This window comes from Euprymna scolopes, chromosome 22, assembly GCF_053919585.1.
Source record: "Euprymna scolopes isolate OS-2025 chromosome 22, ASM5391958v1, whole genome shotgun sequence".
NCBI classification, from domain to species: Eukaryota; Metazoa; Mollusca; class Cephalopoda; order Sepiida; family Sepiolidae; genus Euprymna; species Euprymna scolopes.
In genome coordinates, this window is record NC_136503.1 from 51,714,043 (window position 1) to 51,737,422 (window position 23,380).

Below are 23,380 nucleotides of genomic sequence, written 5' to 3' on the forward strand. Positions count from 1 at the left end.
GGCAGAGACTAAAACAGAAATAAAAACAAATTACACTTTCTTGACACGCTTAATTGAAATGTAAATAATGAGTTATAGAATTGCATCAGGAGTTAGATAGTTTATAGAGCAGCAGAGTAATCCAATCATTTTACTGTATTGGATACAAGTCTTCCATTTCAGGTTTTTTTTTATTATTCCATTTCAACCCAAAACAAGGCACAGTTGTTACTTTGATGTAGGTGGCTATTATCAGAAACATAAGCTGCATGGATACTATGTAAGGAGTTGAGCAGCAAGATGTCTGTTCACATCACACTTGAACTTCTGCATGTCAGTACAGTTGGGAAAGCAGAATCCCGAAAGGGAGTTCCAAAGTCTAGAAGTTCCGGGGAAGAAAATGTTAGAGCAGAAGGCTTTCTTACATCTGGGGATCTTTACTGTGTAGGGGTGGGATTTTGCTGCTTTTCAGGTTTGTCGGGAATATTTACGTCAAGAGAGTAAAAGTGCTTGTAGCTCGTTGGAGCATTCACCACTACAATACTTGTAGAACAGGCAGAGGGATGCAGCATTTCGTCGATGAGACAGAGGTTGAAGCTTAGATGACAGTTCAGGACCTATCAGAGTGGCGACTCTCTTTTGAACCCTGTCCAGGAGTGAGAGACTAGCAGCAGATGCACGAGCCTAAATGTGACAACAATACTCCATATATCGACAAATGGTAGCCTTATAGAGGTACCGGATACTTTCAGGTGTAATTAGCTTTCTAGAACGGTAGAGAGAGCCCACTTTCCTCACAGCGACCCTGGCAATGCTCCCAATGTATCTGTTCCAACTCATGTTCCCTGTGAACGTTAAGCGGAGGAGTTTAAAAGAAGTACTTTCAGATAAAGAGGCATTGGCCATTGCTATTGGTGGTTGAAAAGGTTTCTTGTAATTCTTGAAGAAAACAAACTTAGTCTTAGCAGCATTGAATGTGACCATCCATTCATGTCCCCATTTCACTACAGAGTGAAGGTCTTCCTATAGTGTTCCCCCCATTTCCGTAGATATATGTTCATTTGTTTTCCCCTCGTACCTGTTGTATAGTGTGGTCTGCAGTGAAAGTCATTCTTAAAAGTTTGTCAAACCTAAGGTTCACTCAAGAAGAAAAGCTTTCATTTCAACTGAGGCAACATGAGAATCCCGTGCTTTTTTGTAGTGAAAGGAGAGAAACTTAGTTTTAGAGATATCAATGGTAACAAGCACACCCTCCCTTTGCATAACTAGTTCTAGATTGGAAGAGAGCTTATAGATAAGACTTCGATCAGGAGTGCTGCAAAGTGCTGCTGTGGACAGTTGTGTCATCAGTAGGGCTAGGACAACAAAATATTCTTTTAAATGTTTTGACTCTCGAGTATATATTCGTTGATATCTTTTGTTTTTATATAGAGTGATGTGGTTCTCGCTTGACTAACTGGGTCGGATATATACTCGAGAGTCAAAACAATGATAAAAATATTCTGTTGCCCTAGCCCTAGTCATCAGCATAGATGTCAATATATAATGTAAGTATATTATTTGAAAAACTGTTGATGAAGATTAAGCCTAGAATTAAATGCTGTAGCTTCAGAGCTTTATAATATATATGTATATATGTACATGAAGACTAGCAACAAAACCCGAGCATAAATTCGTGAATAAACAAATCACAAACACTAACTACACCTTTGTAAATATATATATATATATATATATATATATATATATATATATATATACCTGCTCTGTTCACTCATTGAGCACTCTTTGGTAGACACATGTTGTTTCATTGGATTTACTTCTAGGAAACTAAATTGTACTGGCTAAATATATATATATATATATATATATATATATATATATATATATATATATATACATACACACTAGCAAATGTACCTGTCGTTGACTGGGTTCAAACACAAACTACAGAAAATGGACTCTGATTTATGAAAGTATGATAGGTTATGAAAAGGAAGGGTTGTAAATTTGGGTTGAATTTGGGGGTATCAAAACCAAAGCAAAATATGATGAAAGTAAAAATAAAATAGATAAAGTGTGCAATACTGACGACCTAACGATATGGGCCATCGCGAAATCTATTTCCTATGCCTCGATTTTTAAATTCTTATAATTTTTATCCAGTTCTACATTCTACGATGTGACAGGCAACGCGTCCTATACAACTAAGATAGTTACTGCTGGTATGCAGGCGGTAGATATCACATCTACAAACATTAACTGAAATTAGCCGACTCCCCAGACACGATTTCGGAACAACCTATCACATCGTAGAATGTAGAACTGGATAAAAAATATAAGAATTTAAAAATCGAGGCATAGCCAATAGATTGCGCCATGGCTCATATGGTTAGGTCGTCAGTATTGCACACTTCATGAGTGCGACGACCTGGGTTCGCGCCTATGTCGGAGCACGTCAATGATGAGATGCAGTACATCGAAACCCACTTTGGATCTGGCGTTGTCTGTTGTCGATGCAATTGCTCGACTCTATCTAATTCTGGGTTCTAGCTTTATCATGTAAGGTGTATGTGAACGGGTATATATATATATATATATATATATATATATATAAGAAATTGAATTTAAACTCTGTAAACTAGAATTTACAGCAAATTTATTATTCGGCAAAGAATAAAATTAAAAACTTAAAAATTTTTCTTACTCCATGGAGTCTCAAAAAATGGTTCAGAAAAAAAGTAGTTATGAGGTGCGTGCAGTTAGTAATGCCCCTGCCCCACTTCCCACAGTAGTAGAGCAACGAAACTTGGCACAGTTATTAGTGTTTCTCTACATAGGAACTACTCAGAGTTATGCATTTCTCCTATCATTTGATGCAGCTCTGGAGACCGTTTTTGTAGAACACACAAGGTTGATCTTCCAACCACAACGTGACTTCAGAAATCAAGGCTGCATCATCTCGGAAACGCTTTCCTTTCAAAAACAACTTCATGACTTGGAAGAGGTGAAAGTCAGAGGGTGCAAGGTCAGGAGAGTAGGGAATATGGGGAAGGATTTCATAACCACACGCCCGTGTTTCTGATCTGGTGACATGCGAGTTGTGGACCGGAGCTTTGTCCTGCAGGAGGATCTTGCCCTGCCTCTTGATTTTGATAGCTTCCCTTAATTTCCTCAAAAGTGAAGCATAATAGGCTCCTGTAATTGTGATACCCTTTGCCAGGAAATCTGTCATCACTACTCCGTCCTGGTCCCAGAAGACTGTGAGCATTACCTTCCCAGCAGAGGGCTGCACCCTTGCCTCCTTTGGAGGTGGTGAGTCCAAGTGCTTCCATTGCTTTGGTCTCTGGATCATAGTGATGGACTCAGGTTTCATCCTGTGTAATCAGTCTTTTGAAAAACTTTGACTCATCTTCTTGGCACATCTCCAAATTCATCCTCGAGCACTAGACGCGTTCTTGCTTCTGGAATGGTGTGAGCAACCTGGGAATCCATCTGGCAGACACCGTATGCATATGTAAATGGTCATGGATGACAGTTTTCATAGACCCTGTACTAATCTTGACATCTTGGGCTATTTGGCGAATAGTAATGCGCCGATCTTCCAAAATAGCAGCCTCATCTTGACGGACAGATGCCTCATCAATGGTAGAAGGAGGGGCTACCAGGGCTGGGAGCTGTTTCCACAAACTCCCGGCCATATTTGAATTCCCGATGCCAGCGTTTTACAAGGGCATAAGATGGGGCATTATAACCATGTTTCTTTCATTTCATCAAAAGTCTGCTGTGGTGTGCGTCCTTTCAAATACAAAAACCAGATCACTGCTCGACATTCAACACCTGACTCAGTTCAAACACCTGTAAAACAGAAACCACAATAAGTTCAGAGCTGTAATTTGCCACATAACCCGTAGAGATATAAATCATTGCACATGCAATTTTAGATCTAGATCAGACGACTGGAAGTGAGTTAGTGGCATTACTTATTGCACGTCCCTCATAGCAAAATAATATTTATGGGTAGACTACGAATTTTGCTGGTTAGCACATAAATTGAAAACTACAAATTATAAAAGAACTCATATTTGTATGAAAGTTGATGATCATACAGAAATGTTGAAAGGATATTCCGATGGAGGTCCAGACTCGATGAAGAAAAGTTGAAAAATATGGTACAATCCAAAGAAAATATTGATTAGTCAGATGTATAGATGCACATGAAATAGTCCAATAGAAATTGTAATAATCCAAGTTGTTGAAAAAATTTTAAATCATATATATATATATATATATATATATATATATATATATATATATATATATGTCGAGTGATACACGAGCACGCTATGTATTTGCTATGCGACCATATTTTTTGTGTCTGTGTACCGCTCGACATTACTTGTTTTGTGAGCCGAATAAATATTTTACATTAAGTAAAAACACTTAAAAGCTTATCCAGCTAGGTAAAAGAGTTACTTATCTTGCCTTTGGTAACATTTATTTGTTATATATTTGTTGTTTTTTTTTTGTTTTTTACCACTTTTTTGTAAAACAAACCTGTTGTGTCGGTTTTTATATTATATTCATCTCACATGTAGCAATGGTTGGAAATCAATTGTCATTGATGAATATAAGACACATACTTCTCTCCCGGTCAATGGCGAGTTGCCCTACTCGTATTTTATGTTCCATGTGCTTGTTTATTTGTTTGTTGTAACTTTTATCCCGATTAGTTTTTTTTTTTTTCGGGTTTTACATAAATATTTACCCCATGGGTGCCATAGTAGGAAATCAATTGCTATTGATTAAAATAAATTACTTACTACTCTACCGAGCAACGCCGAGTAGCCCTTTTATGTATTTTATATTCTACGTATTTATTTATTTATTGCAAGTTCTACCTCGATTAGTTGTTTTTTTTTCTTTGCAATAATATTTTATCTCGTATATAACAATGTTAGGAAATCAATTGCTAAAAATAAATCGCTTAATAGTCACCCCTTGTGGCAATGCGAGGTAATCCTGCTAGTTTAAAATATCTTGCTCCATTCAGATAATTCCTTCAGAATAAAAACCATTAATAGCAAAATGTTAACCACGGTTACATAATATGAAAAATCGATTCATGATAAAATTGAATCCTTTTTTTTTTTTTCTTATTTTGTTAAACTGAAAACTGGATGCTTAATCGATAATAATCTATTTTTTAGTAGCATAAATTTTAGGCAGGTTACACCATTCAGTTTGCGTATTGTCTGTACACAGAACATTTTCATTCCGTGTACAGTGACTCTCTATAGAACGTGTGCGTTATACCTGCAACGAGCGCGAAATATTAATAGAATAATCCAATACTAGCGGGACCTGTAGAAATTCCACAGGGGACTCATTCATATGCAATATATTGATGTTGGCATTCTGTAGATATTCAGTGTAAATGGAGACGCTCTTATATTATTGTAGCTCTTTTGTTAAAACTGCAAAAGTATTTATCTAAGCTAGCACGAACGCCCGGCGTAGCCAGGTCGTAAAATACGTTTAAATATGATATTTTAGGTCTTGCAGATTTCGTATATATTATAATAGAATTCATGGTCCATTGATTTTTATATATTATAAAGTTGCGATTTCAAAAATAAAAAATATATCTATATGACTTGGGTTCATCAGCTTGAATCGAAATCGAATGAACACAGACACACACACACACACACACACACACACACACACACACACACACACACACATATATATAAAGAACTTCAGCTATAATCGAAACCGAAACCAAAACTTACGAAGAATTCTTGATAAAATTATTTATAAAAAAATAGATTACTAATGTGTCATCAGCTGAAACCAAGATTTATGAAGAATTCTTGATTAAATTATTTTTAAAAAATAGATTATTGGAGTGCTATTAGCTATAATCGAAACCAAAGCCAAAGCTTATAAGAAAGTCTTGGTAAAATTACATATAAAAAATAGATGCTATAATCGAAACCGAAACCAAAAATTATGAAGAATTCTTAGCAAAATTATTTATAAAAAAAATTTAAATAACGTGAGTGCCATTAGCTATAATCGAAACCGAAACCAAAACTTATGAAGAATTCCTGGTAAATTATTTATTACAAGAAATCGAAGTACATAACAATTAAACGACCTGGATGTAAGCTTGACACATAAAATAATACACACGCTATCGTATTAATATATACATAATAATAACTATCAAAATTCACTGAAATTCCACAGTATTAGAAATATATTTAATGAACAAATATGTTTTGATAAAGCTGATATTTGCCATATAGCGCAAAAATTAGTTTTTGGCAGATAAAAACAATAACACGCAGCAAATTTATTAACATTTCAATGAAAATAGTGCTCATTGTATTTGCAAGAAAAACTGATCATAATAAGATAAATTAATATGTACTAATAAATTCTCAGAAAGAAATATTGTGCTATATAGTTCAATACAAATATTAAAATTACCTTGTAAGAGAAGATCTTTAATTTACTCCTTTAGTCCAGCACCTCTTGACAATGTTTTTTTTTTTTTGCCCTGCTTTTTTTTATGTTCCCTTTATACATAACGTTTCTCTGATTTCCTTCTTTGGTGAAAAACCGCTGCACATCAAAATTACTATGATATCAATATATAGATAGCTTTTCAATATTTATTTTATTTTTTTACAATATTATCCTATTCTTTCCTACTAGTTTCATGCCTAAATCTTATTAGGCCAATTTTTTAAAAATCTATATTTGCATAATTCTGACCCTTCTCCTCTTCAGATGAAAAGCATTTAGCTTCGAAATGCTATGACCTAAAGAGGTTTCTGTTTTTTTTAATTTTCCTCTTCATTGTTGTGATGATATAATAAAACAATGCGTTCATTCTTTTTCTTTTTCGGCGTATCAAATATAGAACATTGCCTAACAAGTTTTATTTTTTCTTTATTTTCTATTCAGTAGAAATTTATTTGATACAAATTCATGATTAAACAAATAATCTAAATAAACAAATAGAAACTAGAAATGTTTGAATATTTCTATAAGTGAATCAAATCAAATATATTTGTAAAAAACAAAACAAAAAAAAACAAATTGCGACAAGTCATGTAAATGGACAGCGTACCAATAGGATCTTTGTTATTCTTGAGGATTACTTATTCTCTGTCGATCTCAGGTATTGTAACAGAGCCGTTGATGCTGGGGTAGCAGCAGTAGCCATATGCAAATCACCAAGCCAGTGTGCAATGCGACGTCACAGCAGAGATAAAAAAGACACACGTGTTTGAAGAAGCAGTGTTCGAGGTGTGGCCGGTGTTCAGAGAAGCACATGTCTGAGACGTAGAGGATTCAAGATGTGTTTGAGACCCGATAAGCAGAAACAAAAAAAAAACGTGTTCGAGACACGAGAGTAGAAAAGGACGTGTTTGAGACACAGGAGAGCGGAAAAGGACGTATTTGAGAAAAGAGTGTTCAGTGAAGTGGGATTTAAAACCTGTTTCAGATGCATGGGTGGCATCAGAGCAGATACAAAAAAAATGCGTTGTTGGAAATACCAGATATAGAGGCTTTTTTATGAGTCCAGTTTTATCCTTTCTTTTATTCCTTGCGATAAAGTCTACAGCATGCTGAGTCCGTTAAAAGGTAATAACACCATTAAAATACCATTCGTTACAGTATGATCCTCGGCAGTTCTAATAGGTCCACCCTCCCAGGCTTTGCCCTCTCTCCTATCTCTTATTAAAAAGAGTTTAGTTTATTGCTAATCTTCTGAGGTGCTTAAATATTGACGGGTTGTTCAGGCAGTTTTTGTTCGGCCAGATTATTCTTCCTTCAGACTGCTAATTTCAAATCCCACTCGTGTCTAATCTTTCAGCCGTGAGAGGGAGACAAATAACTAAACACCGGCTGAATATTTTGTCTTCAATCCTGAACATAAATAACTAAATGCATTTTTAAACTTAATAAAATAACCTGGAAAAATAATTTTTTCTTTGTATCTGCAGAAAATAAATAGTTATCTGGAAATTTGGGTTACCGGGCGAAATTAACAAGGGCCATTATTTTAGGTGTAACACTGGTGACAATTTCATTGCGTCACATTTGGCCGCCATGACCAAGTGCTTTTATTCAAGATTTAATTTGTGTCAATTTGTGTTAATTTGTTTGCAGTTTATTACAACATATATTGTTTGGAAGTACGTAGCACTGAAATACTAGTCTAAACCATCTGCTTTTTCCAACTAACATAATGTCGACTGTTTTAACAGAAATAACGACGACAACTAATCATGAATAAGATCCAACAATCTTGTTAAAATCTTACATTTTTTTGGGCGCCATGACTTCCTCCAAAACGATGCATCCAAAAAGATAACGTGATGAGACAATATTTTTTTTTACCTTTAACTTTTCAGCAGATTGTGATGCATGATGGACCGAAGTCTGATTGGTTCATGTTAATCTCTGCGACAGAACTCACTCATGTATACTACTAACTTTATTTTATATTTATTACTATTTTTTTTTTCTTTTTGAAATTTGTTCAAACAAAATGTCTTCAAACATAATTTGTTGTCTCTTTCTTCAGGTTAAAAATTTGAATTACCATATTGTACTAGCGGAACCTATGGAAATTCCACAGCAGACTCTTTCATGCATAATATATTGATGTTCGCATTCTGTGGATGTTCAGCATAAACAGAGACGCTGTGATATTATTGTAGCCCTTTTGTTAAAAATGGAAAAGTATTTATCTAAGCTAGCAGTGATGCCCGGTGTAGTCCGCCTGTAAAATGCATTTAAATATATTTTAATTCTTGCAGATTTCGTATATATTATTATAGAGTCAATTTTCTATCGATGCTAATTTATTATAAAGTTATGATTTCAAAAACAAAAAATATATTTATATAACTTGAGTGTATCAGCTTGAATCGAAACCGAAACCAAAACTTATGAAGAAGATATATTAATATATATTAGTGGCCTGGCAATGTCACAGGGGAGACAGCTAAACAAAACAAACTCTAAGCAAAATTTATCCCAAAGCAGCTAAACTAATGCTGGCTTGCCATGTCACTATATATGCCAATGTAGGCTAATTTGAGCATATGTTATTGGCTTGATAGGTTCTTTTTTACCAATTGTCATAAAATTTTAACCATAGAGTAGTATTATAATCTTTAAAAAGCCGGCAAATTTTCATTTAGTTTCGGCCCATAGAACAAAAGACATGGGCATTTCAATATTCAGTTTGGCTACGAGCATAGATATATCCATATATAGATATACCACTTTTTAGGGCAATTTTATAAGTTCGAAATCTCGGCAACTACTGATCAGAATTTAAAAACTGAAGGCTTGTTGGAAAGCAATGACCTGAATTGTGTAGTGGGCTATGTGATATTTGCCCTTGAGGTCACACATTACTGTTTCAAGAAGTAGGGGATCACTTTTCTAAATTAATTTAAGGTAGAATGAGCACCCACTTTATAGCCACCTTGACTATAAAGTGAATGCTCATTGTACGTTAAATTAATATAGAAAAGTGATCCCCAACGTTTTAAAACTATATTTTCTTCATTGATGAACACATAACTCGGTTTGTTCCTTTTTATTTCTCTATTTCGTCGGAATTCTATTTTCATTATTCTCATCATATATATATATATATATATATATATATATATATATATATATATATATATATATATATATACACTTGTTTACTGTTTTATGGGAAATAATTCCAACAAAGTGCTCGATACATACATTAAATAAAAAATTAAAAAATTAGAAAATCGATATTAAAATAGAATAAAATATACAGAAATAGGGATAAGCTATAGTTAAATAAAAATGAACATCATTATAGACAATATGTGCGATCCTGCATTTTCCTCAAACAGAAAACAACGTGGCTGACGAGAGCCTAACATCATTTACTCTTAACTGGTCCCTCTTATGTTAGGCTTGAAACCGACGGTACCAATGTTTTCCTGACCTCCTGTACAATTTTGAATAAATAAATAATTATATTGAGTGCAGGCAAGCGATGTTGTTACGACAACTCCAGGCTCCGCTTATTTCCCCAGGAAAAAAATCCATGAATAGGATACATTATCTCTATATTCTAAGGAATATGCAATGACTACGTCCATAAAATTTAAAAAAAAACAAACTTGGATACCCCCAAAACCCAAAGGAAACTGTCATGTTTCTGTCTTTCTTGGCAGTTTAAGTAAGTAAATAATCGCATAGCATAACAGAATCAATCTTAAAATATATTCGGTCATATGAATAACATTATAGTTTCAGAAACGAAAAATATTGCATTAATACTAACTAGCGGGACCTGTGGAAATTCCACAGCGGACCCTTTCGTATGGAATATATTGATGTTAGCATTCTGTAGATGTTCAGCGTAAATGGAGGCGTCCTGATATTATTGTAGCTTTTTTTGTTAAAACTGCAAAAGTATTTATCTAAGCTAGCAGGGACGCCCAACGTCGGCTGGTCATAAAATACATTTAAATGCACTTAAATATGATATTTTAATTCCCGCAGATCTCGTATATATTATTATATAATCAATTTACTATCGATTCTTATATATTATAAATTTGGAATTTAAAAAATAAAAAAATATATCCATATGACTTGGGTGTATCAGCTTGAATCGAAACCAAAACCAAAACTTATGAAGAATTCTTGGTAAAATTAATTATAACAAGAAATAAAAGGTCATAACAATTAAACGACAGTCACTCAGAAGAAAAAGATGTGAGCGTGATCCTCCAAATAAGACACACTCTATCGTATTAATATATAGATAAGAAACTAACTGTTCCAATTCGGCGTTGCCTTGGAATTTTTTACTTTGATTTTTATTTCGTTTGCTTCGTAAATATGGCATTAATTTCTCTTAACGAAATTACATTATTATTTTTTTTTTACTTGGAGGTCACCACTTATCAAGGCCCAGAAGCCACTTGGTGATAAGGGTTATTGCGTGTACAGTAATCAATGGGATAGTATGCTAGTAATCGTTATTAGAGATTTGATAAAGTGTCTTACTTAAGGGGGCGGTTCGTCAGGAGTTTGTTTATGTTGGACTTGAAAACATCCATGTTGTAGTCAGGTGGGAAACAAACAAACAGAAGAGAGTTTCACAGGCGTGCAGTTCTAAGAAAGAAGCTTTGTTCATGGAATCTACGTTTTGATTTAGGCACAGATAAAGAGTGAGGAAAATGACTGACAGTGATTTCAGCTAGACGAGTGTTTTTCGTGAAAGATTGGCGAGGGGGTTGCAGAGATTGGAGCTCGGACGAGCACTTGCCATGGAAATAGCGATAAAACAAAGACAGGCTCGCAACGTCTCTTCTGTGGGGGAGAGGTTGCAGGGAAGAGAAAAGGGCATACCCCACTAAGCCACGAAGTCTATTTTGTACTCTGTCAAGGCAGGATAGGCTGTTTTTAGCACCTCCTGCCCAGATGTGGCAGCAGTTCTCCATCCTTGGACGTACTTGGCTTTTATACGGATAGAGAATTGCATCAGTAGTGAGATATCTTCTGGAGCAGTAGAAGGACCCCACCATTTTCCCAGCAACCTGGGCAACAGACTTGATGTACATGTTCCATTTCAGATCAGGGTTAAAGGTCAAACCCAGCAGCTTGTCAAAACATGGAGCCTCCCCAAGACCAGAGCTATCCATTTCAATTGATGCCAGATGGGGATCAGAGCGTATTACGGGATCGTTTGCTCATGAAATATTTAATGAACCAAACCTTTATCCTTGAATCGTCTTTGGGCCTTGATTACTAGTGATCTGTTAGTACATAAGAAAATTGTAAAACATCTATAATAACTCCTAATTACGAAATGATTATACGTACATAGCTTTAAACTTTTCACCTTTTTACACCGTAGGATTCACTACAAATGTTAAAGCCAGATTTTCTAATCAACGGTTTGAAGGCTTAGATATTCTTTTCAAATTTCTACTTCTCACAAAACGATTCAATTCTGTTTTCATTTTCAACTATTAATAAAATCTTTAAACGACTAATTCGTTTACGAGTAAGAGAAAATGCATTCTGGTGCATTTAAATTTGTACCTAAATTATGTATTAACGAATTTAAACAAACATTCGATGTATTTCAATAAAAATCGATTAATAGTAAATAAAAATAATAATTTATAGATCACGTAGCGACGAGAAACACACAGACACATAGACATAAAATAAATGAAGGTTGACGTGTTGTATAATATACTTTAAATATCTCAAGTACTTTTTCCCGAACTGCATTAATAAATCATAGCCACACGTGATTCAAATAGTGGATTTCAGTTATTGTGTTGGGGTGGGGGGTAAATCTCCCTTAAAATGTAAGAATTTGTTGGGAATAGCTATAATGATTCATTAAAAATAAATGATGCTGTCATCGATTATAACAGCGAATTTCAGTTATTGCATCTCCGTCCCTCTTAAAAAAAGTATTTTAAAAAAATGGGCTACTTAAAGTAATATATTAAAAACAAAATTGCGATTGTAAACTGTGATTCTATGTACGAAAATTAAAAAAAAAAAAAAAAAAGAACATTTTGAAGTTCTTGGGAAATGCTAACACGTGTCTCAGAAGGTTAGGGTTAGGGTTAAGATAAATAAACAAATTTAAGAGAGAAACAAACCACGTTTTCGAGACGAATTATAATCGATACATCTCGATTTTCTTCCCCACCCCTTCCCTCCCCCACACTATAACTTTCTCTCTGCGTCGATCTTTGAGTGTTGCTCTACAAAAGTGAAGAGGCGTTTTGTTAATTTCGTGTACGGATTTGGCATAAAATTTAAGTAATGGCTAAGAAATCGATTAATAACCAAATATATTTTCCTTTTCATTTTATTTTAAACTAGCCTGGATGTCTAGCGTTGTCCGGGTGTTTGGAGATGTGTGTTGAGCGAGAAGAAAAAAAAAGTGGTAGTAGGCAGGCAGGCTCGAACGCGTGACGCTAAGGTGGCAAACAAAGTGAAAATAACTCTGACGTCTTACTACTACTCCATGACGCGGCTGGAAGTCTAAAGCATTTAAATTTAACGTAGTCAATCAAAAACGATGACTTGCAAAAATGGCGTTGCTTTTAAACCTCCCATGAAAGCAAATTATACATAAGGTCGTTTTTAATGTGGGTGGGGGGAAGCCGTTCTCCCAAAAAGGGGGCACTCTGACAGTATCCAAATAAATAGTAATTGTCTCAGTATGAAGGGTTTCCCCTGCATTGACCAAGGACCAATTACAGAACAGATACATGGACTGAAGACTAGGCGTTTGCATTCAAACAGTTTCGCTTTATTTATATGAAAAAGACAAAAAAAAAAAAACACTGGAGACGACGGCACAGCGGGGATTTTTTTTAACTCGATCACAAAAAAGAAAAGAAAGGATGTCCGTTTGTGAATCCAAGATATTACGATCTGAGAAGTATAGATAAAATTTCTCATGAAATGTAACCGATGCGAGAACCCCGATTTGAAAAGCATTTTGCGGACATACACAAACGTTCGCACTTATTCTGCCCTGTAAATAATAGAAGACTAGCCTGGGTGCCCGGCGTTGTCTGAGTGTTAGTAGTGTGTGTTGAGCAAAAAAAAAAATGTGGTAGTAGGCAGGTAGGCTCGAACGCGTGACGCTAAAACAGAAAAGAAAGTGAAGGAAAATCTGACGTTTAACGCTACTCCATGACACGACCAGAAGTCTAAAGCGTTCAAATTTATCGTAGTCAATCAAAAACAAGGCGTTGCTTTTAAACCTCCCATGAAGGCAAATTAGACAAAAGGGCGTTTTTAAATGTGGGAGAAAACCAGCTCCCCCCAAAAGGGGGCACTCTGGCAGTATCCAAATAAATAGTAATTGACTCAGTATGAAGGGGTTCCCCTACATTGACCAAGGTCCAATTACTGACCGGATACTACCCGGCCCGAAGACGACGTCATATTGGGAATTTTGTTTAACTCGATCAAAAAAAAGATAGCGACAATGTCTGTTTGCAAATACTAGATATCAGGGAAGTGTGCGAAAATTTCTCACAGAATCTAACTGATGCGAGAATCCTGATGCAAATTTTGCCTTTTATATATTAGATTACAATAAAGAAAAATGATTTATATTGAGATATATATATTCAACTAGACTATCCATGACCCGTTGGGTCAGTATGTTATATTAGCTAGGGAATTCATGTATGAGCGTGACACTTGTGACGTAAAGAAAATAGTTTTTTTTTTGACATAACAGAAACATTTCTATTATGAAAGTATATGAAAATGAAAAATCACGGACAGATCACTCAAACATGAAAACAAAAATCCTCCCTATTCGTGTAAAGTTACCTATTTTTCCGAATAATCGCTCAAAAATCGAAAATTAAACATGATTTTCCTACGAATCGAATGCAGCCGAAAGTCATTTAGCAGCAAAAACGCACATGAACCTACCGATGAGAAATATAAGAATGAAAAACCCATATTGGAATCCTTCAACCAAGTTATAGAAACTTAAAGTCTAAAAAAAATTAATAAAACCTAAAGCAAAAAAAATAAAACCTAAATAAATAAAATCAAATAAAATAAAACTAATATTGAAACAAATTAGTAAATATGTCAACAAATTTACCGTTCTCACAACTATTTTGTATCTAGAAATGTAAACAAAAAATAAAAAAAGAAAGAAGGAAGGAAGCAAAAGGGACGGATAGAGAGTAGTAGTAGTAGTAGTAGTAGTAGTAGTAGTAGTAGTCTTGGCTTTACTACAATTGTTCTTATATTTATCAACGGGTTAAAGTTGTTTAGTTGTAAGAAAATAGCGACAGGATAGGTGTAATAAAGAATAGTTGCAAAACACCCCCACTCTTCCTGTGTTAAATAATAATTTTGAAATGTTACGTTAATATTTCAGTGCACAGGTCAAAATCTGTAAAAGAAGCGATTTGTGTTTATTTGTTTACATTGTTATGGATTAATATTTATGTGCGCATGCGCAACCGGATGTCCTAAACCGGAAAGTAGGTTACATCACTCGTTACACTGTCATTTGAGTTTTATAATTATATAGATTAATCATTTATAATAAATATAAACAATAATTATGTGCAAATGATATATAAAATATTACTACTACTATTAATAGTAACAACAATAATATAACAGAGCCAGTGCATGAGGTAATGTAACAACAAAGGAAGAGATGGGAAAGAAAAGCGGAGAAAAAAAGGAACTATATGGCGAGAGTAACTTTTAAGACAAGATGGAACTTTAAACAAAACAATTGTTGCGTGACTATGTGCCATGAGAAGAGCTAGAGACGTAGCAGTCGGAAGAAAAAAGAGAGATTAAAAAAAATAAACGTGTGGTAGAACAGGAATGAAGATGTTCCAGGGTGAGAGATTTGAAACCCACTTGGCAACAGGACGAGCAAACGTGTCGACATAGGAGGAAAAAAAAAAGCACATGTTCGATACGGCAGAGTTTTGTTAACTACATGGCGAACGAAAAGACTTGTAAAAACCCAGATGCAGGCGTAGTTTGGAAAGTACTGTTAATAAGGTATTTTGTTAAAATAAAAATAAGAGCCGAGTCAAATTTCTTTTTTTTCTTGCGCATGCGTGCGTGAGTGTGTTTCTTGGCGACTGTCTCTGCATGCAACGTGTGGGTCTGAATATTAACATGTAACTATAAAGTAATAATAATAATAATAACAACAACAACAACAATAATGAAAATAGCTGAAATATTAAGAAAAACCCTTGTTCAGTCCAGAATCATCAGATTGTTGGAGGACTTTAAAGAGACACAACCACCAACTTCCAGATTTTGGGTGATGTACATTAAGATGGTTTCCATCTTATTGCAGTTCCTGCGTGCAAAGACAACCAGAAACTGGAGCCTGCATAAATTGTCCTTTACTAAAATGTTACCCTGGTTTGCTCAATATAGCCAGGTTAATTACACCCGCTGTAGAGCAGTGTACCTTACTGATTGTATGATCCTAGAAACAAGCCACTCTGATATCCACCAAGAGTTCATGAATGGAAACTTTGTGGTGGAGACGACAAACAACACATTCAATCAGCTGTCTATAGCTCAAGCCTTGGAGCACGTCAACAAAGTCAGCAAAGTTGCAGGTGGCCTTGTAGGAATAACAAGATCAGAACGAGCAAGAGATCAATGATGTTTCACATTCGATGAGCGAAGCAGAATCGTCAATGAGATAAACGTTATGCTGGACATGCACACTGCAGATGAAGACTCCACTCCTTCATATGTGAAAGAAGTTGGACCGTCAAGGATAAAATGGGACAAGCCTGATTTTCAAAAAATTGTCGGTCAATTAAAGATACATAGCATCTTTCAACACCAAACTATAAGTGTTGTTAGTCTGGCCCCTCGAGACCTAGCTTCTCCTTGAATTACAGATTCTCTTCTTACAGCACATGTTCAAGTACAAGAGGAATTGTGGGAATCTGTGGCTTCACGTCTCATCAAGAAGGATGTTGGACTTCGTGAAAAGCTCTGACACTTGAAAAGCCCAACCCTGAAAACCATGTATGAAGTCCAGAGCAAAATTCTGGCTCTCAAGCAAAAGACGATTAAAGCAGACCGAGACCTCTTCCAATGCTTGTTCGTGTCCAAGGAAGATGGATATGAGATTGACCTGAAGGAAATCCTCAGCTATGAACTTTCGCCAGTTCCATTTTCACTTTCAGACACTTCCAGAGTAATACGATCCACAAACAAAGCAGCTTTGGGCAACATTCTCCAGAAAAGCACAACTGTAGATAAACACCTGCCAAAAATAAACCTGAAAACTTATGTGATGATCGATGGTCAGGTACTTTTCTAAGCAATTGAAAAGCCTGCAAATACCCACAATTTTGGACAACTTGCAGATCGTTTTGTTGCCTCAGTCTTCAGTCACTTCAGTCAATTGTGCTCCAGAGTCAGTGTTGTATTTAATCGGTATGAAGTACATATCATAAAGGATACCACTCGGATTTCACAGACAAGAAAAAGTCAGTCAATACATCACAAAGTGGAAACAGTTTATTGAACTCCCAGAGAACAAACAAGATTTGGAATACTTCTCGTGTATGGAGCTGATTCATCGACACAAGGACATCTCGAAGCCGTGACTTCTGGAAAATTCCATAACAGGATGGCTGCAGAATCATCCCGTGGAACAGATGTCAATTCCCTAAAGTGTAACTACGACAAAGCTGATACCATTGTAAATGTGTAACAGACCTTGCATTTGAGTGGCTGGTCATTAGTTCTAGAGACACAAATTCTCTTGTTCTCTTTGTTCACTTTGCCAATGACCTAACCAGAGAAATCTGGTTTCAGACAGGAACAGCGAAGCAACGGAGCTTTGTTACTGAACACAATGTAGACCTTAGCCTAGTTCTCCGCCACAATCTTCCCAGATTCCATGCCATATCAGATTGTAACACTATCAGCCAATTTTGTGGCATTGGAAAAACAACAGCTTAGAACAAATTCAACAGTAATTGACCCTTACTGGACGAGCTTGTGTGTGTCACACTCATGGAAAAAAAACCTCTGACTGATGTGAAGAACTTCATCTGCAGTGTTCTAACAATGAAAATGACACAAATATCAATGATGTGTGTTTTAACATGTTCGTACAAGGTTACCACCAACTCTGTCTTCCTTGAAGATGCACATTCAGTGAACACATCATCAGTGTACAATTTGGCTCTTTTCACTGATCACACGGCAAGACATATTTCCCCTGGTTGGAAATGATGAAACCAGGACGGCACAACTGAACATATACTTCCTCATTTGATGAGCAATGAACTATGGCAGAGGTTTACCTCAAAATCACACAATGCCAGTGCAAGAACTGTAAATCTCAAAGATGCAGTGGTCGTCTGAAGGAACTGAGATGCACCGGCAGTTGTGGTTGTTCTGAGCAACGTGTTAAAATCCTTTGAATTGTGCCCATGATGACTCAAACTAGATGATATTTTCAATCTTTTTTGTTATTGTAGCATGAGAACATCTTTAAAATTTCATGATAACATCATAAATAACAGGCGTTTTCACAATGGTGTCCATATTTGATTTGGCTACAAAGTAATAATAAAATAGTAAATGTTTAAAAATATATCTGAACTAAGTTCACCATGCATGGCCTGTGATAATATCTTCATAACATTATCTTAAGTACATACCAAGCTGTGTCATGCTATCATAATTCTGTATTTTCGACAATGGCGGCCATTTTGTATTTTGCTCTAAAAATGTAATAAAAGCCTAATTCAATGGACATCCACCTGAAAACTCTTCTGTATGGATCACTTTAACAGTTTGAAATGAATGTTGGCTCCTAACATTCTGTACTTTCTAAAGTGATTTCTAGGCCCCTTTTCAGATTTTGTCTCTAGTCTATAATGTCAAAACCAGTAATTTTGGAAATTGTTATGCTTCAATTCCTATCTACAAATATTTATTCATCACGTTTGGTTTGATTATTTTGTATTACGGCATATCAACCCTTTTTGGGTTATTTAATGCCGAATCCAGTAATTATGAAAAAAGATTTTAAGCTTCACGTTCTTTATATATTTAAATATTTATTCATAATTGGGTTTAGCTGGGGGGTTTTTACGGCATATCAACCATTTCTGGTTATTTGATCCAGCAATTTTGGAGATAGTATTTATGTTTCACGCTCTTTTATATCTTTAATCATGGTGTTTGATTTGCTTTTTTCGTATAGGAAAATTGCTTTCCTTTTTGACTTTGTAGAACATGATTGAGTTTTGTAAAGAGAAAGTGAAAAAAAAACACACAAAAAAAAACAATAATATCACTGTGTGATGCCTTTTAAGTCAGAAAGGCAATATCTTCAGAGAGTTTGATCTGGTAGCACCAGCACACAAAAAAGCACGAGTTCACTAACCCTTATTTTGTATTTTTTGTATTTTATTGTTTGTATATCATTCTTTATTAGTTTATTAATTAAAACTGTTCAGCTAATATACACAGTTATTGACCCTTTTCTTTAAAAGCTATTATCCTTAATTCAAATTTCAGTACATATCTTGTTTTCTTTTGAACAATAATTGAACCTTCTCACTCGGTAGCTCTGATAAAAATCAAGAACAATTATGAACGACTCATCAATTCAATTCTGTATTTCTCTGCTTCAAATCTCTTGACTTTTGATTTCTGTTCATAAAAATTCTATCTTGTGTCTGTGTTGTGGTGAGCTACTCTGATATTTCCTGGACTCTTACCGATACTACGGATAGTGGTTGCAGAAAGAGAAAGAGTCCTATTATTTATGCTTTTATTTGTTAATAATTTTGCGTTTTTTTTATACATTTCTCAATTTGTGAATCTAAACACAGTCTCTAACAACACGTTACTTCTATACTTTCATATTTTTACCAACTTCCAAGTTGTCTTACTTTTGGGACCCTTTAACACCACAACTGTTTGCAAAATCGGAAATATTCAATTACGACGGCGCATAGCGTAGGACATGTTTCATGTCATTTTACTTTGGACACTTACTGTACAGTTCTACTTTTCTTGAGTGGAAGAGAAAGACAGGAACAACATTCTTTTTTTTTTCTTTACTGGAGAGCTACGACTTATCAAGATATAGAACTCATTGTTACATTAAAAAAAAGCAAATAGATCTGTTATGCAGTAATCACTCAACTGAACATAAAATAAAATAAAAAAATCACATATGTTTTGTTTCCGTTTAAAATTTTAAAGGAGTTACTTCCGATCTTGTCGCCCTGAAAAATCTACAAACAGAAAAATATTAGAATGGGGTTTGTCATTCTCGATTATAATAAATAATTGTAGGTTGCAATACAAAGTTTATTACCGCCTCCTCAGGGAGGGGGGCACGAAAATGAGAGCTGCAAACCCCTTCTAAAAGGAGGAAAAATTAGGACCACCTGTATGCAATGAATGAGGACTTTGTGATACCTTTTAATTCGGCTAGAAAATCTTACCAGAAAGGACTGATCTGATCAGTTGGCTGGTCACGTGATGCTCTTGTGAATGCAAGTCCATTCCCAATCGTATTATTCAATCTAATACTTCTAAAAACAAAACAAAAAAAAACTTCTTTTTCCCTCCCAAATTGATACTGAAAGCGGGTGTTTGAGGATCAGTCGTTTTAAGAATAAAGAAGAGTACCAATACTGAAGGGTAGTGCTTTTTAAGAGTAACCTTTCCTAGAAGTAATGCTCCTATCACGGCAAAATTTTCTTGTAAGTTTAATGCTTTCTACGAGTAATGTTTACTAGGAGTAATATTTTCTAAGAGTAATATTTTCTAAGAGTAATATTTACTAGGAGTAATATTTTCTAATAGTACTGTTAACTAAGAGTAATATTTTCTAAGAGTAATGTTGAATAGGGGTAATATTTTCTAATAGTAATATTTACTAGGAGTAATATTTTCTGAGAGTAATGTTTACTAGGAGTAATATTTTCTAAGAGTAATGTTTACTAAGAGTAATATTTTCTAAGAGTAAGGTTTACTGGAAGCAATATTTTCTAAGAGTAATGTTTACTAGGAGTAATATTTTCTTAGAGTAAGGTTTTCTAAGAGTATACAATAATTATTTTACTTATAGAATTCTACTTGAAAATTTTATTCAGTGTTAAATAACTCATAAACGGTTGATATGTCGGAAAATAAACCAAACTAATCATCATATGGTACTGTTGCTTTATCTAACCTCCAACAGTTAATCAGCAGATGATATTGTAGTTTCAAACAAGCCGAAAGCTATATGGTCCCCAACTGATGCCTTTGTCATGTTCTTGAATAAAAGGTAATGAAGCAACTTTAGTAAAAGCCCTATAACCACGACCAGGTATTGCTTCTGTATAAGGTTGTTTTTTTTTGTTTTTTTTTATATATATATATATTCTAGACGTTAATTTTTTTTTTTTGTTTTTTTTTGGCGGGGGGAGGTCACATGTTATTTTTTTTTTTGTTATTTTATGGATATGAAGTAATTGAATCAAAACAGATATAAAGTAATTGAATCAAAACAGATATAAAGTAATTTCACATTAAAGTAAAAAACAAAGCGATAACTAAATGGGCTGGGAAATCACAGTGCTAGTGAAGAAGAAAGTTCTGTATCAGGAATTAAGTCCAGTATACCACCTTCAATTTGAATGGTGTAATTTGAGCACTGAAGAAATTATTGAGATCTATTAAGGGATTCTATTTGTGCCACATTGTTCTCAAGAAGCTGATCTAAATTGAAATCACCCAACAAAAGTAGCCTTATGCCAACAGGCAAATTGTGGAGCTCATCGGTGAGAAGATTTTAAAAATTCTCTAGTGGGCTAGGCTTGCGGTACATACGCATACAACCAATCGCATGTATTAAAGTTTAATCTATGAATATATAATCAATATTTGTAAAATCGAGTCTACAAGAGTTACTTCTCTTGTACTGTTAGCCAAAATCAGTTGTAGATCTGTTACCTATTTTGCTCATTTAAACGCCTGGCCTGATGTAAAACATTGGGCTAAAACAGCCAAATGACACCGTTTCATGATAAACGATGTTTTTATTTTCGGTACCATTTGAAATCCTTATTTAGACAAGTATGAATTTTAGAAGAAACATAAAAATTAGCCCCAAAAGGTGTGTTTTTCACCTCTAAAACACCTTGAGACTGGAGCCCCAGAATCTTCCCATAGTCAAATATTACGCTGTATATTCATGTGATTTTGCTTTTGGATGATTTTCAGGAAAATCTAATGGTCGAAAAAGATTTTATGTATCGAAAGAGCTATTTTTGGCCATTTTGACCCCTTTCGAACTCTGGGTATGCAACCAGAATTTTTATCAAAAATCCGAGAATGTTACATTTCCTCTGTTGGGTAGGCGTGACTTCATGAAAAATGTGTTGCGAAATGTATTAAAAAATGTAATGAGTAGTTATTGAGAATTTTGGGAACAAACAGATGAGAGTGAATTCTAAGATCCAAATCCGACAAAGTCGGTGGACAATAACAAAATACTTTTCATTCGTCTATGCTTAAAAAAGAAAGAATTAAACAGCTACCAAATCAATCTCTATAACGTGCAGCATGTGATTAATGTAGATTTATCGTGTCATTGGTGATTTAAGGAAACCAATAAAATGCATCTGTTTATTGATGTATTCACTCAAACCCTAACCAATTGGAATAAAATTGAGTGGGTGTTTTAAGAAGTCCAGAATTTTGTGTTTTTATGCCATATTTGCTCATTTAGTTGGGTGGGTGGGTAGCGTGAACAATCAATCCAGTCGTACACCTGTCCATTTACATCAAAAGAAACTAATGCATATGTGAGTGCTATAGTATATTTAAATGAAGGAAAATAAATACTATCAAAGTTTCACGGTTTCATTAGGGATCAGTATCAAGGGTTGAAGATGAACATTTTACATTGCGTTTTTACAAGTGGAAGAAACAAATAAAGAAAAATAAGGAGGTAACTCCTGTGGAAACTGGTGAAAAGAAAGAAATGAGAGAGGGTGAGAGAAATGGGGGTGGGGGCAAAGAGGTAAAGAATATCTTTCATCATTTTAACTGAACATCCATCTATCTTCTGACCGCTTATCTTTGGATGACTTTTAAGCTGATAAGTGATAACTAGGGCTATGACAACAGCATATTCTTTTCATTGTTTCGACTCTCGATTATGTATCCGACACAGTTAATCAACCGAGAGCCACATCACTTTATATAAAAGCATACAGCATAGAGAGTCAAAACAACGAAAAGAATATGCTGTTGTCCTGTCCTAGCCCTAATGATAACTTATTAATATCAATAAGCCAAAAAGTGTGCGAGAGGAAAACATCTACTTCTGTTAGGCTCATTACATTTATAGGAACGGTTGTAGTTACCATTAAGATATAGAAAAACATAAAAAAAAACTTGTTTTCACTGTAAAAAAAATATAATCATCAAAAGTCTTATGGTTGGCCTAATTGTTTTACTTCTGGTCCATCTGTCAGCAAATCCTGTCTGAATTAAACCCCTAATGATATGCAACAAAGACGCTGACACATATGCAAATGACCAAGCCGCGGCTCAAGCATGACGTCACAGCAAGATCAAAGAAAGACTAGGGAAAAAGTTTAGAGGAAAGAAGCACATGTCGACACGGCAGAGTTTTTTTTTTTAACCATGTGGCAGCAAGACAAGAACTTTAACAAGATGGAGGACTCGTTTATTTCCTGAACTTTTAACAAGATTTTCGGTTGACTATATTGTCGTTGGCTTGGAAAATACGTGTCAGGCGGCATGG